At 52.8% G+C, this 17,518-nt stretch overlaps 2 protein-coding genes and 1 long non-coding RNA gene across 8 annotated transcripts in view; 2 read left to right on the top strand and 1 right to left on the bottom strand.

Moving 5' to 3' along the window:
• LOC116461230 (signal-regulatory protein beta-1-like) overlaps positions 1 to 17,518 on the bottom strand; it is a 133,776-nt gene that overhangs the window by 114,603 nt on the left and 1,655 nt on the right. The window contains exon 1 of one of the 2 annotated variants that reach the window (XM_032142738.2): positions 16,774 to 16,861. The exons of the other annotated variant lie outside the window; for it this stretch is intronic. The gene's annotated coding sequence lies outside the window, so the exon portion shown is untranslated. Of the gene's footprint in view, positions 1 to 16,773; positions 16,862 to 17,518 lie in introns of those variants that run through there. 2 annotated transcript variants of the gene reach the window in all.
• Positions 1,873 to 9,491, top strand: LOC131382226 (uncharacterized). 2 transcript variants are annotated; one of them, XR_009211515.1, is made up of 3 exons: positions 1,873 to 2,297; positions 5,206 to 5,327; positions 8,062 to 9,491. It is a non-coding gene; the product is annotated as an uncharacterized LOC131382226 (long non-coding RNA). The 2 variants fall into 2 exon arrangements; XR_009211516.1 differs by lacking the exon at positions 8,062 to 9,491 and adding an exon at positions 6,112 to 6,708.
• LOC116461231 (tyrosine-protein phosphatase non-receptor type substrate 1) overlaps positions 16,798 to 17,518 on the top strand; it is a 45,578-nt gene continuing 44,857 nt past the window's right edge. The window contains exon 1 of one of the 4 annotated variants that reach the window (XM_032142742.2): positions 16,798 to 17,170. The gene's annotated coding sequence lies outside the window, so the exon portion shown is untranslated. Of the gene's footprint in view, positions 17,171 to 17,240; positions 17,485 to 17,518 lie in introns of those variants that run through there. The other 3 variants (XM_032142746.2, XM_032142745.2, XM_032142747.2) reach the window with 3 other exon arrangements.

The following is a 17,518-nucleotide window of genomic DNA, read 5'->3' on the forward strand; positions in this document are numbered from 1 at the left end:
AATGTAAGTTGCAGGAGGGTAGAGGCTTTGTTTTGTTCAGTTGTTTCCCCAGCCAAGGCTCTTGACTAGGGCCACCCAGAGTTAACAAGCATGCATGGGCTCAAGCTAGCCAGGCCTTCTGCATTGCCATGGCCTGTGAGGCCCCTGGCAGCCCATTGGAGGGGTCTCTAAGGCATCTGGGAGGCTGGTTCTAAGCATCCCACCCCTAGCCTGGTAGACAGCGGGCATCGTCAGAACATGTCTGAGGCTGTGCTGACCTGCTGTCTGAGAGCGGACACTGCCCGGGCTTCCTGGACCACAGCAAAGACGCTGAAGAGAGGGGCAATGAATTCCCCTGGGCCCCCTCCCCAAATGGCCCTGAAACTAGCAGGCAGTGGGAAACCAGCCCCAGGCTTGGCAGGGGCCTGGCAGAGGCTCAATGCCGAGGGCCAAGGGCCTGCCAACCTCACTCCCCCAAACAGCGACCAATTGTCCCAGCGGCGCCCAAGTTCCCTGAAGGCCTCCCAGCAGCCACTCTCTCACAGAGACTCCTGCTCGCAAAGGGGCCAGCAGCCTGGCTGCTTCCGGCCACGACCACAACCAAGGAGGCTGGACCAGCATGGTGGTCCGAGCTTCACAGGAGGCCCCGGGACTTCCGAGCCCTGCTGGGAACTTGCAGCCGGGTGCTTGGTGAGGAGCGGGTGAGGACAGATCCCAGGGGCGGGCCAGTCCTCTTGGCATTTGTATGCAGGTGCAGGCCCATGAACATGAGCTGGAATCTATCAACAGAAAATAAAACACTCAGGGACAGAAGCCTCAGAAGACAAACTGCTGCAGGGCGAAGGTGGCAGCCACCCCTGCTTGCTGGGTGTGCAACATGCCTCAGGCCCACTCTGGATAGGCATTCATCCAACCCTCAGACAGGGAGATGGGAACTGTGGAACCTCCATGTCTCAGAAAAGGAAATGAGGGAGGCCGTTTGCCCAGAAGAGGGAAGCCGGGATTTGAACCCAGGTCTCCTGGCAAGGCCTTGACCACTATGCTACATCCTAAACCTCCCTTGATGGCGATGAGGAGGGGCTGGTCACCAGGAGTCACGTTCCCACAACAAAGTCTCACTGGTGCCCCCCAGAGCAGAGGGTCTGAGTCCTGCTGCAAACCACCTGTGTCAGAATGGGATGCAGGGAGCTTCCTAGAAAGCCCATTCAGACCTGCTGTGGCTACATTTTTCACATGATGCTACTGGATTCTGAAGCACACTGGAGTTTAAGAACCACTGGCTTAGGGATGATTCTGACCTAGACAGAACTAGAGCTTTATTTGTCAGGACAATAGACCTTGAGAAGAGCTGCCTATGTGGGATCTGGAGGTGACAATAAAAATGGCTGTTGATCGGCCATTGAGTAGGTGCTAGATCCTCTTTTAAGTGCTTCATTCTCATTTCATCCTCAGCACAACTCTATAGAAGAAGTAATAGTATTATCTTCCCCATTTTAGAGATGAGAAAACTGAGGAGCTTAAGTCTGTCCCGCCATCCTGTGAGATTCATGTAGTTGTTTGGAGGTCCACCTTCCATCTGGGTGATCCCAGCACCTGCTAGGTGCCCTGTACATGCCTGCGTACATGCCCTGTACATGCCTGCAGCACTGAATATGAACTAGGCCAGGTGTGTTTTGGTGGTGGTGGGGGTCCCAGGACAGAGCTTCCCAAGGGGCAAGCTTTGGGAACTCTCCTGACCCAACTGTACCCCCACACACACATCCACCTTCCTGGGCATAGAGTCCCACTTACCCTAGTGTGGCTGAGCAAGGTGCCACCCCCTTCGTCTTCTTCGTCTATAAGTAGAACTCCTACTATGGAGCTATTAGAGAAATTGGGTCTAAATGGGGCCACTAAGACAAAGCTCTTAGGAAGGGGATAGGAGAGGGGTCAAGTTTTGGGATGCGGGTATGAAACCCACCTGGATCCACCACTTGAGCGCTACACAGCTTTGCCTGTGCCTTTCATCCTCACATCTGCCTAGTGAGGATCAGAATTGTATGTAATCATGTGAAGGTGAAATATGCAAACTGCCTGTGCACAGTGGGCCTCACTGTATGGTCGCAGGTGAAACGTACTAAGATTGGTGCCACAACCCCGTCAGCAGAACACCTCTGACCCCTCCTTCCAGGCCTCGAGCTAGGGGGTTGTATGTGCCTGGCTGGTGCTCAGGCCTCTTCAGCTGGAGCCTGGAGCGGGAGGCCTGTTTGCTGGGTTACAGGAAGATCTGAGCTGCAGAGCTGGTGCTGGCGAGGAAAGGTATTTGCATCAGATAATAGGTAAAGTGTCTTGTTATTCCATTAACTTGTGTAGCAATGACTGCAGCAGAGGGAGGGAGCGTTGGAAACCCGTAGGTTGGGCAGGGGATGAGCTCACTGACCCACAGCTAAGCCAGGGACTTCCAGGGGGCTCAGCAGCCTCAACAGGAGCTACAGGGGTGGCCTTTGGGCAGAGGGGTATGGGTGAGGCTGCCCCTCGTTCCAGAACCCTAACCTTAAGGTAGGGCCCCAGCTGGGGGCAAAATCAAGAAGCACATCCCAGGCACCACCAGTGCCAGTGCCCCCCCCACCCCTAATTGACCTCTGAGTCCCTGGGGCTCAGGGGCTCTGACCATGACCACAGCATGCAGCCTCCTGAACAAAAGCATAGATGCTAGAACTCCCTGGATGGGGGTTTGAATCCCGACTCCACCCTTCACAAGTTTGGTAAGTTGCACAGGCACCTAGCATTGCTGGGCTTTCTATTAAATGGGATACTACTATTACACTCATCCCTCGAGGCCATGTCATCCCTCCTCTGACAAATCCCATGGAGTCCCTGCCACATGCTGGTGCCTTCTAGGCACTGGGAACCAGCAGGGAACAACAGGGACTAAGTCTTGTTCTGACAAAGTTTGCATTCCAGGTGGGGGAGGGTGCACATAAATGAATAAGAGAAATATGAGAAAGTGATAAGTGCTATAAAACTTGGAAATGGGATAACAAGGGGCCGGGTGTAAGGAGGAGGGGTCTTTTAGAGAAGGAAGGAAGGATACTCTCGGGGCAGGCATTTGAACTAAGGCGCAGGTGACATCAACAGCCTTGAAGGGCCCCAGGCTGGCCTCAAGGGACACATTGAGGAGGCCAGTGTGGCTGAAGCAGAGTGGGCAGCAAAGACGGGCAACTTCAGGATGGAGAAGAGTGGGGACTGGCCATGTAGAGCAGCATGGCTGTAGGATTCAGTTTGACTGGAAGCACCATGGCAGTCCCTGGAGGTTCAGAGCAGGGGAGGGATGTGATCTGATTTTGATGGTTCAAAGGCCTCCTGGCTGCTGGTAGAGGATGGATTGCAGGGGCCAGGGTGGTGCAGGGAAGCTGAAAAGAGGCTGGTACAGCCATGGGCATGACAGCAGCTGTGGTCTATGAGGGTAGTGCAGGGGAACGTGGGATGAGACGGTGGACCAGGGCTGGGCTGGGTTTTAAAGATACTGTCACAGGATCTGAGGATGATGAGCAGGAGAGGGAAAGGGAAGGGACAAGGATGGCACAGGTGATTGAGACTATGTGTGTTAGCAGAGGGTTTATTGAGCATGGCCCCTTGCACACAGTAAGTGCTGGTAAACACTGCCCATTGGGAAAGCATAGTGTTCTATACTAAGCACAACCTTCTAAAGGGACCAGCCCTGTCGATCAACAGAGCGGCATTTCTGGTCTCAGATTCCTGGATTGCACCAAATGACCTCTGAGGGGATAACAGAGGACTCCACGCGGGAAGGAGTCAGGCAGTCATGTTGCCCAACATGTGCAGTGACAGTGGAAACAGCAGGGTGACTTGTCCAAGGTCACTGGGCTTGTTAGGGGCAGAGTGGGACCCGGAAAGCAAGTCTCTTGACCCTGTAAAATGTCCTCTGGGATCCAAAGTCTGAGATTCCCAGGTGTGAGTCCTTCTCTGGACATCGGGCTTCCATAGCAGAGTCCAGCCTCAGAGACTTTGTGCTTGCTGTTCCCCTTCCTGGAGCCTCCCATGACCTTTGGATGTCACTTGGCCTCTCTGCGCCCTCTCACCCCAGCAGTTCTGCAGAGGTCAGCTTTTAGAACTGACCCACGCCTCCCTGGGCCTGCAGGGTTTCACAGAGCTGGACAGCAGCCTGGGTTACCCCTAGGGTCAGGTCATCACCATTGCCTCATCTCCTTCCACAGCCAACTTGGAAGAATTCCGCAGCCTTGTGCCAGGAGAGGCTTGCACGACTGCCAGAGCCCCACTCTGTGGCGCCATAGGCCCTCACAGGGACTGCCCTGGCTCCTGGTGGCCAAACCACACAGGATAGAACCACCTTTCCTGCTGGGACACAGCCCAGGCAGAATCCCCCTTTCTTTCTCCTGGACCAATCAGATGTGAGTCAGGGACCCTCTCATTAATAATTTTCCTCCCTTCCTCCTCCCATTATGAGGCCAGGAGCAGGCGTCGACCCACATGGAAGGGGAGGAGAGGTGGAGCCAGTTGGAGCAAATGCTCAACCTGCCTCTTGCCTGGTAAGGTCACCCAGAAGCCTTGAGCCAGCAGCCGTTCCTTCCTCCATCTCCAAGGGTCTGGCCTTATGCTAGCCCCCAACTCAGGAAACAGACTTTACACTTAACCCCAAAGCAGTCCCTGCCTCACTTGGGGCCAAGTTCAGACAAGAGGCAATCAGGGACTTAACTGGCTGCCAGAGAAGGCCAGCCGCCTGGTTATTAAATATTAAGTGGCAAGAGCCTGAGAATGTATAATTGCAAATGAGACTCTGAGGCAGATGTTGCCAACAGCTTGGACCGGCGCGTGCAGTTGGGACCGACAGGGGATTTCAAGTCACTAAGCCAGGCTGCTGGCAAGGGCCCCACATTTGCTGGGCACCTGCTGGGTACCAGGCCCTGAACTGGATGCTACAGGTAAAAAGATTAATCAGACATGGCTCCAGCTTCAAGAGGTTCCCTGTCTGGTGAAGAAGTAAGCAAGGGCTCACAACCACAGGTAATCCCGGGCATGGTGTGGGCCTCAGGGAAATATCTAGAAGGGGTTGGAGAATTGAGGCTTTAGAGTGGAAATGAGCTGACTTTGAACCATACATTCAGTCAGTTAGTCATTTAACAAACATTGGTTCAATACCTAATGTGTGCCAAATGTTGTAGATTTGGGGAAATAAAGTATTAAATAAACCAGACTCTCTCATAGTGCCTACAATTGAGTGAGAGCTTGCATGCCAAGGATGAACAAGGTTTGCACCAAGAAGAAGAGATAAAGAGGAAAGAGGGCCTGTGCAAACATTCAGAGGCATGAAGTCAAGTAGATTCAAGGTGAATAGGGAGTTCACTGTGGCTGGACATGTGTGAAAGGGAGGCAGTAAGGGAGGGAGCAAGGGAGGGAGGCGGGGGGGATGGCTAGTAGCCAGAGCCTGAAAAGCTGCCACATTAAAGAGTGTAGGTGAGTCCTGGAGGGTTTCAAAGTACAGTGCAATGCCCTCCCTCAGGGACAGTCCATGGCTCCCAGGATTTCTGAGATAGGACATAGAATTTTTTTTTTTTTTTTTTTGAGATGAAGTCTCACTCTTGTCCCCCCAGGCTGGAGTGCAATGGCGTGATCTCAGCTCACTGCAACCTCTGCCTCCCGGGTTCAAGCGATTCTCCTGCCTCAGCCTCCCGATTAGCTGGGATTATAGGATTACAGGCACCTGCCACCAAACCTGGCTAATTTTTGTATTTTTAGTAGAGACAGGGTTTCACCATGTTGGCCAGGCTGGTCTTGAACTCCTGACCTCAGGTGATCAGCCCGCTTGGGCCTCCCAAAGTGCTGGGATTACAGGCATGAGCCACCATGCCCGACCGGACATAGTCTACTCTTTTAAGCAGCAAGAGGAAGCAATAAGAGGAAGAAGACACCCCACTGAATATCCTGGGGCATGCGTGTGGCTGTCTGGTTAGCCACCCACCCCCACCCCAGGCTGGGTTACTGAGCCTCTACCTAGGGAGGATCTCAGAGGAACCGAGCCCCGTCCCTTTACTCTCCCCACGCCTGCAGCCTGTGCCAGCTCCTGAACTGCTGAGAACATCCTGGGAACATAGGTGTCTTTGCCTTTGCCAGGAACTCAGTCCCTGCGGAAGGTGGCAATGAGGAGAGTAATATGAGACTCCAGACTCTTCAGGCAACAAGTCCTTGTCCAGCAAGAGAGCCAGGGAAGATTCCAGTGCAACACTTCCAAGAATGTCCTCACTGGCTGGACCTCTGTCTCCACTGCCCTGCCCGGAGCCAGGGTGGGGTGGACTGGATGAACTTTCAAGGTCATTTCCTGGCCATGATTCTATACAAGGAGAAGGGAGACAAGAAGAACTGCATGTGCATGTGAAGATGCTAAACTCCCAGGAGGATTAGGGTCCTTGAAGAGGTTCTACGAGTCTAGAGTTGCATTCAGCTGAGATTCTAGAATTCTATAGTTCGAAAATTCCAAGATTTTAGAATCCTGTGATTCTAAGACTCTTACTTGATTAGGGGAAGGAAGACATCGTAGTCATCACATCCTCTTAATAAAATTCACGCCTCTGGAAAGAACCCCACACCCATAACTCCAAAGCCAAGCAGGCTTGTTTTCCCCCTTTCTGCCTTTAAATTGTCTTTTCGCTCTTTGGTGTCTGCTCATCTGCACACCCCCCTCCACAGTCCCTCCTCCAAGCCTGGCAGCCACGCATTTGCCATCTGCATGTAACCCAGTGATTAGCACAGCAGAGCAGGAGAGGAGGGTGTGGAACCCATGCTGCCTGCCAGTCAGACGACCTTAAGTTGACCAGGCTGCAGCGAGTCACCCCAGCTCCCTGAAGGGACTGAGCAGAGAAGGGAAACACACTCCTGCAGATTCAGACACACACACACAGAGACACACAAAGGAGGGCCCCAGGCACACAGACACACAAAGAAACAGAGAGAGATGTGCACACACTCACAGACAGTGCAAACAGCACACACCTACACGTGTGCAGCACTCACACACATGCAAACAAACCAGAGACAGACACACAACCCCATAGTGACATACACCTGGACACACAAGCATGCAGAAACACAGGGAAAGACATGCACAGCACACGTGGATATTTGCAGTGCAACATAGACATACACACACACTCATATACAGCCACACAGCAAAACATACGATGCATGCACACACACACATATGTACAAACACATGCAAATAAATCCAAACAAATAGACACAGATCCAGAGTTACACAGAACAACACACTCCCGGGGGGACAACAGCAGTGAGTTGTTATCACGCCTTCAAATGAGAGTTGTCAGAATCACCCTTCTCATCCCCATCTCCCACTCCCTCTCATTCATGGGACATTATTTAGGGCCCACTCTGCACACAACCTGGCACTGGGCCCCTGGGAGATCCCAGGGCTCTGACACAGCAGAGTAAGGGGAGGAGCAGTTCAGTCAGTCCCTGGGAACTCAGAGCCAGCTAGAATACAGATAGGCACTGGGTTCAGGAAACCGTTCCCAGAGCTGTACAAAATGGATCGCCTGGAAAGGTAGTGGAGGCACTCGAGTGCAACCAAGGGTTTTGGGCATCAGATGGGAGAGTGGGTGCCAGGGGAATTGAAGGCCTTTAAAATCTATTCCAGCTCTGAGAGTCTCTATTTCTATCAATTCCACTGGGCTTCAAAACAGTGGTCTTTAAAATTTTTTGTATCATATTCACTATTAGTAAAAACATTTTAAACATGTATTCCTCAATGTATGTACATCTGATACTTTTTACAAATTTTTATATATTTCTTTGTTATGTACTTCATAGAACATACACAAAAATAGAAAAATTTGAAATAATGAGATAAAGGTACATAGATCACTACTTTAAAGGACAGGTGAAACTGAAGGGAAAGTGATATAACGTTTATTAAGTCCCTCCTGTGTGCCAGACTTTTGATATATATTATTCCTTTGAATCTTCAAATAGCTCCATAAAGAAGCTATCATGATTTTTCCATTTTGCAGATGAGAAACTAAATGACAAGACAAAATCATTTCCCCACAGTCTTGCCACCTGTAGCTGCCACGGCTGGAATCTGGACCCAAGTAAGCTGGCTCCGGAGACACTGCCTATGTCATACAGGAAGCATGGAGCTGAGGAAAGACCCATTTGGTTTTTGGGAGCAACAGGCTGAGTGGAGGGGCTGCACAATTTGTCAAGAGCCCTGAATGATGGCCTTGAAGCCAGGCAGCAGGTATGATTCTCAAACCACAGGCACAGTTGGGCCAGACGTGGCCATTTCTTTCCTTTAAATCTTCACTGCTCAGAGTGCAGTCCAGGGACCAGCAGCTTCAACCTCATCTGGAAGTTTACCAGAAATGCAGAATCTTGGCCCCGCTACAAACCTACTAAGTCAGAATCTGCATTTAACAAGAATAAAGTTTGAGAAGCCCCAAATTACTTAAATTCATCTGGTCTGTGAATGTATCCCATGGGGGTGACGTGAAGCAAGCCCAACCTTGGTCACTCTTGGGGCTCTCTCCTCTCCAGAGCCTGCTCAGATCCAGGGTCTTAGAGAGTCTCTGGACATTTGAGGTGGCTTCCAGGAATCTGTCCACACTGCTTGCCTGCAGCTCCTTGGCTCCTAATCCCGCAGTGGCTCCCATCTGGTTCTGAGTAAAACCTGAAGGCCTCACCTTGGCCTGCACGGCCCAACAGACTGGGCCCTGCTTCCTCTCTAACCTCATCTCCCGCCTCACTCCTGGCTAGTTTCCCATTGCCTGGCTGCCCAGCTGCCCTTGAACTTGTCATCCCAGGGTCTTCCCGGGGTCTTTGCACTGGCCGTTCCTTTCACCTGGTGTTCCTATGGCTCTCCTTCATACTTTCCTTAGGAAACTCCACTCCCTGAGTGAGACCTCCACTGCATAGAATAGCATCCCCTCCCCTTAACTCATGTGTTTATCTTTCCATCTCCCCCACTAAAATGTGAATGCCTTGAGTGCAGAACTGTGACTACCTCATTTCCAGCATCCAGCTGAGCCCCTGGCCATAGTAGGTGCTCAATAAGTATCTGTTGGCTGATGGAGGCCGTGCCCATTGTCCCACCCTAAGGGACCCCCATCTCAGTCACCCTGTGGGGCTGTGGGGTCTTCTGTGAGGGCAGAGACCTTGAGACACAGGTATGGCTACCTGGAGCCACCATGAGGCCTGCCCTGGAGGCCTTGGCCCCTCCCCAATCCTGCTGGGTTGGGGGCGGCACCCCCTGTCAGCCTGACCCCCTCCAGCTTCTCCAATGTGCTTGCCCCCAACCTCTCCCAGTCTTTCCTGGGAATCTCTTTGGTTTTAGACTTTACTAAAGACCAAGGGGCCTTCATTTTTCTGCCTAAATCCCTGCAGCACCTGTTTACTAAGCCCAACTATTTGCTTGAAACTGAAGAGAAGAAACATAAAGAGGACAAACAGACTAATATTTTCTAACTTGGCCTGTCATGCCTACAGGCCGTGAGAGCTCAGGCCACCCATTTCCCTCTCTGCGCCTCAGTCTCCTCATCTATTCCCAGATATTCATGGGGATAGTTACCACCTTTTTTGCTGAAGAGGGAATGAGACACAGTGAGAAAGAAAACTATAATGGTGGAATTTCAAGTATGAACCAGCCCAGGGTTGTGGGCATTGGGGCAGCAGGGTGTGAGTTGGGAGTAAGGAAGGGGACTAAGGGATTTGCTATCAAAAGATCTGGGTTTATGGCCTTTCTGTGCCACTAAGCCAATATGTTGGTCAGGTAGAGCCTCTGTTTACTCATCTGTACAATAGGTATGGCACGGCTATGAGGCTCCCATCAGGTACAGTCCAAAGGGCTCTGGGAGACTTTCCAATCCACTTCCCTCCTTGCTCCAGCAGCAGTGGCAGCATGAAGGCCGGTATGGCCAACTGCTACCCAGAGGGCATGGTCCCAATGAGAAGCTGCAGCAGCAGAGAAAGTGGTATGTGTCGTTTAGGCTTTCCCTGAGAGCCAAACCAGTTCCTGCCCAGGGATGGACACTTCCTCTCTTGGGTACAGGAATGAGGCCAACTACAGTCTTGGCTTCCCTGCCCAGGAAAGCAGCCGGGAGTTCAACGAGGACACCTGTTCCTTCAGGAAACCCAGGCCAAGCCAGGCCCTCGGGGTGGTGGAGCCTGAGTCCCTGGATCCTGCCGCCAGTGCCTTCATGGACAGAGCTGCATCCTGCTTCCTGTTTCCTGCTTCCTGCTCCTTCTTTCACTCTATCAGTAGTTTTTGCCTGAGGCCCTACTGTGTGTGGGCTCAGCTCCAGGTGCTAGGGAACAAAGGCAAAGAGCTTGCATGGAGCTCAAAGATCAGTGGGAGAGAGCCTCGCAACCAATCAAATGTATAACATTGATATGCTGTCAAGAAATGGAAATGCTATCAAAAAATTAAGTGGAGTAGGGAATAGGAAGTGATGGGACAGTTTTAGCTGAGTGGTCAGGACATGCTTCTCTGCAGAGGTGACATTTGAGCAGAGACCCTAAGGAAGAGTCAGGGGCAAACTAGGCAGCTAGCTGGGGAAGAGGGTTCTTGGCACAGGGAACAGCCCGTGCAAAGGCCCTGAGGTAGGCACCTGCTGGGCATGTTCAAGGAATACTGAGATGGTGAATTAACTGGAGTGGAGTGAGCAAGGGGGAGAGTGTGGGGAGACCAGGTCAGTGAAGCAGAGGATCACAGGGGGCCTTTTGAGCTGCATTGAGAACTTCAGGTTTTACTCCAAGAGAAGGAATGGAAGGCCATTGGAAGGCTTTTATTGAAGAAGCAACAAGGTGGGGAGTCCAGGAAGTAGGGAGCCAGTGAGGAAGTGACCACACTAATCCAGGTGAGAAATGAAGGTGCTGGGACCAGAGTGTGATGCAGGTGGGAAGGAGTGGTTGGATTCTGGGTTTATTTTGAAGGTAGAGCCAAGAGGATTGGCTGGCAGGGAAGGAAGAGAAAGAGGTAAGTCAAGGAGGGCACCAAGGTATTTTGCCTGAGAAACTGCGTAAACAGAATGAGATGGAGCAGGCAACAAACATCATTCTCAGCTGCCATGCGTTGGTGCATATTTTCTGTCTCTCATTCTCCTCTTTATGCATTAATCCTGCCCTCACCTATTTTCAGATGAGAAAACTGAGGCTGAGACCCACTCGAGATCACACACATAGTGAGGGGCAGAGCCTGGAGTTGCATGCATATCTCTTAGCCACTGAGCTATATTGTCCCATCAGAACTGGAGTTAGGGTTATCTGTTCATTCCTTATTTCATCCACCAGATCCTTGTGTGTCTAAGACCTTTCAGCAGGCCCGGTGCTGGGCACCAGAGAAGGACCTGGAAATCATCAAGCCAACACCTCAGTAGTGATGGAGACCCAGAGAGGGCACTGTGGGGCATCCCAAGCTCATCCTAAGCAAGTAGAAGTCAGAATGTGCAGAGGTCGGGAGCAGGGGATAGGGAATGAGAGCTCCTGGATTCAAAGCCTGGCTCTGGAGCTCTCAAGGTGTGGGCTTTGGACAAGCTCCTTAAGTTCTCTGTGCCTCAGTTTTCTCATCTGTGAAATGGGGATAAGAACGTGTGCACGTAAGATAATCACAGGGAGGCATCATGAGATGATGTGCTGAAACCCTTCAGGCCTGGGGCTTAACACATACTCCCTATGTTTAGCTGTGATTAGTACTATTAGGCACAGCCAGCACTCAAACCCAGGTCTCTCCGTGATGGCTGAGGTAATCAGCTCTCTGCCCCTGCAACACCACCAGTAGAGGGATGCCCACCCAGAAGTGTTGGGGAGGGTTTGGCTCAGCTCAGCACAGCTGGGCATGGCTCTGGGTGGAGCCAGATCCCCAGAGCCTGAGAACAGTGTTTAGGGCCCAACAGTGTGGTCCCACCCCTGATGGGCTCCTATGAGCTGCCTGCTTGCCTGCCGAGTTGCTCAATCGCTGACTTCCCCAGGAAAGCACTAATTACAGCAAAGCTCCCCTGGGTCCTGGGCTTGATGATCTGTCACAGCCCCTAGGCTTCAGAGCACTGGCTACAGTTTCTACAGCAAGCGCTGTCCTGCCCTCTGCCTTCACCCTAAGGGGAGGACAGAAACCAGAGGGATGGACAGACTAACCAACACGGAAGTTGGGGCCGGGCTTACAAAGGAGTCTCACCTTGGCTTGAATGGCAGTCTATTCAGCGGTTCTCAAAGTGTGATCCCTGAATCAGTAGCGTCAGTATCACCTGGGACCTTGTTAGAAATGCAGATTTTCAGACCTTACCTAAGGCCTACTGAATCAGACACTCCATGGCTAGGGCCCTGGAATCAGTGTTTTAACAATCCCTCCAGGGGCTGTTGGTATCAGCTCACGTTGTAGAACCAAAGCTCTGATTCCTGTGCAGCTGTGGTTGCATGGAGGCCTGTGGAGAGGTGATTATGAAGTGGGATGGATTGAAGCACAGGCTCCTAGAGACCCACCTTCAAATCCAGGCTGTGCCAATTCCTTACCCTGAGATTGGATCATGGGCAGAGTGCTTCATTTATTTATTATTTTTACTTATTATTATTTTAGAGATAGGGTCTTGCTCCGTTGCCCAGGCTGGAGTGCAGTGGAGCAATCATAGATCACTGCAGCCTGGAACTCCTGGGCTCAAGCAATCCTCCCACCTCTGCCTCCCAAAGTGCTGGGATTACAGGTGTAAGCCACCATGCCCAGCCCAGTTTTTAAATTTAATACATATTTATTGACAACCTACTGTTTACTGTTGAAGACCCTGGAGCTACAGCTCCGGGACAAAACAATGGCAGTGGCCAACACTTAACCTATATTAACTCATTTAACCCTTACAAGAAACCTTTCAGGTAAGGTCCTATCATTACCCCAAAGGAAGCACAGATCATCAAAATAACTTGCCCCACGGGGCTAGTATGAGAGACCACTGGAGTGCAAGCCACTAGGATAAACTGACCTGGAGCTAGTTAGGGAGACAGACAAAATGCAATGGAGACACACAATATTAGCAGGTCGTGATGCATGCTATGAAGATGAAATAAAATAGGGAAGAGGGTATGGCATATTGGGCAGGGGTGGGGGTGACTAACAGGGTGGTCTGGCAAGGCCTCTCAAGGAGGTGGCGTGTGAGCAGAGGCCTCCTGAAGTCTCAGCTGCCTCACCTGTAAAATGAGGGAATGATTAGCTCACCCCCCCAGGTGTGGTATGAATGTCACAAGTCTGTAAAGCATAGTAGATGCCGAACAGATGGGAATTGTTATTGTTTGGAAAACTGAGTTCAAATCCTGACTGGTTTGGCCACCCAGAGAGAGGGGCTGTTGTGAGCCTTGGAGATTACCCTTACTCTGTAAGGGCCGGAGGACATAGCAGGGGCTTGGTAAGGTCACTCCCATCTCCCATCCCCCCAACCCCACTTGCTCTCCAGCCTGGTGAGCAGCAACTCTTGGGGCAGTTGGTTTCCTGGTCCAGGCTGCCTAGGAGTCCACGCTGTTTTTATTTTTATTGTTCTGGCTCCACAGCTGAGACCTCTAACTCCAAATGGCTCTTCTTGCCCAGAAAAATAGGTCGTTGGCAGCCCCAGCTTCCTGGCAGGCCTGCCTGCTGATGCCAGCCCAGGGTTACGGGAAGTGGGGAGCAGAGCGCAGGCAGGGCTGGAACCAGGTGAAGCTGGGCTGTGCAGGTGCCAGCGTGCCCCACAGGGTGGCCCTGGTCAAGTCGTGTTCTGTCTCTCGGTGTGTTTCCTCACCTGTGGGAACCCCGTGGAGTTGCTAAGGCTTCAGTTAGATAATGTATCTCAAAGGGCCTAGAACACACAAGGGTGTCATCCACCCCCCTGCAAAGGCCAAACTCCAGATAGGCCCTGCCATGCCATCATGGCTGCTTTCACATCCTTGCCACTACTGACCCCTCGTATCAGAGTTTGTTATCCCTATTTCACAGATGAAAAGACTGAGGCTCAAAATTCTTTTTTGCCCAAGTTGCATAAGTCAAATTGGCAAAATCTTGGCTTCCAAGCCCCTGATCCTCTCCTTCTCATGCCCATTTGTCTTCTTCCCTTGACAACAGGGAAGGAATGTGATCTGACTTCTGTGCAAAGATTCCTCGGGCTGCTGAGTGAGGAATCGACAGAAGGCACAAGGTGGCAACAGGGCACCCAGGTGAGAGCGGTGGAGGCTCAGACGAGGGCGGAAGCAGCGGAGGTGCTGAGAAGTGGTTTGGCTCTGGTTGTGATGAGAAGGCCCAGCAGGCAGGATTTGCTGACAGACTGTGCCCTCTAGGAGTAAGAGGAAGAGTCAAGCAGCAAATGCAGGGATGCAACCACCCCTGGCTTCCCATCTCACCTCCTTGGTGAGACCTTCCTTGATCCGTGTTCAAAATTGCAATCTATCCCTCTTATCAGCACTCCTGGGCCTCTTCCCTGGCTAATTCCCCCCACCCCATAGCACCTATCCCATTTGACAAACTAAATAATTTACTTATCTTATCGATTCGTTTCCTCCCACTAGAATGTCAGCTCCTTGAGGGCAGGGATTTTTATGTTTTCCAACTGTTGCATTCGCAGTGCCTGGCACCTAGCAGATGCTTAATAAATATTTTTGAGTGCATGAATGAACATGTGTGAAGGCAGTTAGATTTTAATGCAGGGCAGCCCAGACCTCCTGCTGTGCCGGTGGCTGATTCATGTCAATTATCTGCCATAATCTCTCTGTGTGGCCTCAGACAAGTTGCCCCTCACATCAGTTTACCCACGGCCCGTGGGTCTCAATGGCTTCTCAGCCTTGAGGTTGGCCAAGGATGATTTTTATGTGGACAGAGAACAAGGGTCAGGGCCCCCTCCTGGGGGAGAGGTGAGGGAAGCCCTGCTGAGCGCCTTTGCCAAAGGTGCTATATATAAATAGCAGGTGGTTCAATTATTATCCTTCCCTAATCTCCAGTTTCCTAATCCCCCAGCAGGTTTGTGAGTGTGTATGTGTCTTGAAGAACAGTGAACAGCAGAGCCTTCTGGAAGTCAGGGCAGGAGGCTGCCTCTTCTCTGACTTCAGCAACCCCCATCTCCACTCCCACCCCAGATGGAGTCTGGTGACAGATTTTCCCAGGAGCCTCCCTGGTCACCTTCATGGTCTAGACCCGATGTGTCCTAAGAGTTGGAGACCTTCCCTGCCCCCACATCAGATACCAGGATAACCCCAGAACAATCTCCTTTCTCACTGGTGCCCAATTCCACGCAACTCTCTCTCCAGTCCACCCTATGCTTGCAGAGTGGCCTTTTAGACACATAAATCAGACATGGCCCTCCCATACTGAAAACCCTCTAGGGGTCTCCCAACTGCAGAATAAACGCAGGCTCTTTACCCAGGTGTTGGAGACCATCCCACCCTCCCCAGTCCTGCAAGCTGCGCCTTTTCTCCTCCAGCCTAGCCACCTGAGGCCTTCCCCTCCTTGCGCTGGGCCCTCTTCCTGGAGCAGCTTTCTCCCCCAATCTTCGCCTTGCTGACCCTACTTGTGATTCAGCAACCCATGTCTCAGGGAGGTCTTACTGGCCGCCTTATCTAAATACGCTCACCCCTCTCCTTCTCTAAGTTCAATCTTCCGTTCTTCATTAATTATTTCTACTTGTCCACTTATCTGTCTCCCCTAGTAGAATATAAATTCCTCACGGACAGGGACCTCGTGCTCTCCCACACCCAAAGAAATGAAAATTCCCTTGCACTTCAATGCTGCCCAGAACCCTGTGGGTTCTCAAGGACTGTCGTCAAACACTTCACTTATTTATCAACTGCTTATGTTGCACTTGGTATGTGCTAGGCTCTTTTTAACATGTCTTACAAATATTAACTCATCAAATCCTCACAATTGAGACTCACGCTGGCCTTGTCTCATGAAGAAGCTGAGGCACAGAAGAGGTAGGGTACTTTCCAGTCCACCCAGCTCATAACAGTAGCCAGGGGATTTGAACCCAGGGAGCTCAGCCCATGTTCTCAAGTGTGGCACCCTCCCTTTCCCCCTGCACAACAGCAGGACCAGGCATTTAACCAGGAGGCTTGGGGCAGGAGGGGAGGCAGTGGTGTTACTTTGCATAGGTCTTTCACCTGGGAATCAGGAATTCAAATCTTGTTTCTACCCCAAGCTTTGCTGTGTGGCCTTAAGCAAACCTATTCCTTCTCTGGGCCTCAACTTTCTGTCCATTTACAGGGCTGGGCCTTCTCTCACCTTGTGTCATTCCTATCCTCTTAACTGCCACTGTGTGAAGCAAAATCCTCTCCCATTAGCAGCGGGCCTTGAACTTGTGTTCCTCCCACAGTGGCGGAGCCTTCTTCTGCCAGGTGACCACAACACTGGCACTCCCCATCACTGACCTGGCTGCTACAGGAACGGCGTTCCCTCCAGGAAAACCGGGGTTCTGTCCTCTCTAACCCCAGGCCTCTGGCCCCGGCTCCCCTTGCCCTCATCTTCCTCAGGGCTTGTCCTTCTCCTGGAACCCAGGCCTTCAGGGCCCCGCTCTCCCACATACGCCCCGGCCTGGGCCTCCCCACCCCCTCAATCCGCCCTCCACCACCGAGACACCTGGCCAGGGAGCTTCCACCTCCTTGGGAAGGCCCCGGCCCTTCCCCTCTGGTTCCCCGCCACAGCCCCCTTCTCGCTCCCTCTCCTCCCCGCGCCTCTTTTCCAGGCGGCACCGAAGTCCTTCCTACACACACGCTATTTTTGTACCATCACTCTCTTCTTCCTCTCCCCTTCCCCCTGCGTTCACTTACTTCCTTCTTTTCCTTCACCTCGGCCCGGCTCTGAAAGGATCGGGCCCCTCCGGCCCGCACCTACACCCAAGAGGGGCCTTCAGCTGTGGGGCTCAGAGGCACGACCTCTTGGGGAGGGTTAAAAGGCAGACACCCCCCACCCCCGCGCCTCCACTCCCCGACTCCTTCGCCGCCTCCAGCCTCTCGCCAGTGGGAAGCGAGGAGTAGCCGCGCGGCCGGAATCCGGAGGCGAGGGGAGGTCGGCCGCAACTTCCCCAGTCCACCTTAAGAGGACGATGTAGCCAGCTCGCAGCGCTGACCTTAGAAAAACAAGTTTGCGCAAAGTGGAGCGGGGACCCGGCCTCTGGGCAGCCCCGGCGGCGCTTCTAGTGCCTTCCAGCCCTCGCGGGCGGCGCAGGTCCGAGCCTGGCAGGGACGGGGAGGGGCAAAGCGGGACGGGTCGGGGCTGGGGACCAGCCGCGCGGGCTTCTGAACTGGCACATTGTCGGAGCCGGAGGCTTGTCTAGTCCCGAGCCCGAGCGGGCTGCGGCGGCTCGCGGGGCCGCCTTCCCGGGCAGCAGCCGGGTGCCCGCGCGGGGGTGCCGGGGCCCGGGCGCCAGCGCTGGGGGCGACGCTGCCCTCCCCGGCCGGGCGCGCAGCTCGCAGCCCTCGCTCCCTCCCCCGGGGCGCGCTGCTGGCGGGCGCGCAGGCGGGCGCTCGCTCGCAGAAAAGGTGCCGGCGGGGCCGGAGCCCCGAAGCCTCCCCG

This window comes from Hylobates moloch, unplaced genomic scaffold, assembly GCF_009828535.3.
Source record: "Hylobates moloch isolate HMO894 unplaced genomic scaffold, HMol_V3 SCAFFOLD_21, whole genome shotgun sequence".
NCBI lineage: Eukaryota > Metazoa > Chordata > Mammalia > Primates > Hylobatidae > Hylobates > Hylobates moloch.